The sequence below is a fragment of the Centroberyx gerrardi genome, chromosome 10, assembly GCF_048128805.1.
Source record: "Centroberyx gerrardi isolate f3 chromosome 10, fCenGer3.hap1.cur.20231027, whole genome shotgun sequence".
Classification (NCBI taxonomy): domain Eukaryota; kingdom Metazoa; phylum Chordata; class Actinopteri; order Beryciformes; family Berycidae; genus Centroberyx; species Centroberyx gerrardi.
This window is the reverse complement of record NC_136006.1, coordinates 3,893,497-3,894,614: the sequence shown is the minus strand read 5'-3', so window position 1 is coordinate 3,894,614 and position 1,118 is coordinate 3,893,497.

Below are 1,118 nucleotides of genomic sequence, written 5' to 3'. Positions count from 1 at the left end.
CTAATGATTAAAGTTAGAGTAGTTGACGGTTATTTTTTAATTCACTCTCATTCAAATTTGGTCATGGAAATGTGAAAAGGGGTCATGGAGAAATCATGGAAACATTTTCATCAGTGAAAAGGTGTGGCAGCTCTGATGGAGAGTTTCATTTCATCTTCACACAGTATTGTTGTGCACTTACAACACTTTCCCACAGATTAACACACAGGTTAAAACCCTGGAATCACGCTGTCGTAAAGCCAAGTGATGCCCAGATTAATTAAGAGTAATAAGTGAAAACCTCGTGTTAGTTTCACTTCTGTACAACGTCGTGTGATGGGACTTCAGAACTGCTCAGGCACCAATCTGAAAATGAGCCTGATTTTAAATTCCTGAAAACTCGGAAATGAAGTCTCCGTCTGCCGGCAGCCGGATTCTGGTGTGTGAAAGTCGCACCTCGCTCTGTTAATAGACCGCAGGACCGTTCCTCCCACAATCCCTCTCTGCAGCAGCTTCCTCCTTCCAACTGCTTCCTTATTTTTTGCCAAGACAGCAAAGCAGTTTGGGAGAGCAGCAGCACTTCACTGCACCGCTCCCTTCACAACGCCAATAAAACCTTTGTTTTTTTATAGCGATGAATAATTTAAAACGATGCAGCGATCTTATAGCGCTCATTCATTCATTCATCCGCTCAATCAGTCTCTTGTCATTTGATCATTTAGTCCATCATTCTGTCATTCGATTGATTATTCATCCGTCCATTCACCCATCATGTATTTGTTCATCCATGATTTATTCATTCTTTTGCGTACTAAAAGGGAAACTAGCTGTTGTGGTTATTTTGGTGCAGATTTCACTTCTTCTTCTTCTTCTTCTTCTTCTTCTCCTTCTCCTTCTTCTTCTTCTTCTTCTTCTTCTTCCTCTTCTCCTTCTTCTTCTCCTTCTTCTTCTCCTCCTCCTCCTCTCTGGCAGTCTCAGTGGGTCGTCACATCTCAGACAGACCGTGTGTCCTGAATCATCTTCTTCTGTGGTGCTGTTTTCCATCTCTTCGTCTTTCTCTCCGTCTCCTTCTGTCTTTCCCGCTCTGTTTCCGTCCAACTGTCGAGCGACGTTAACAGGAACATTTGAAATGTTGCAAA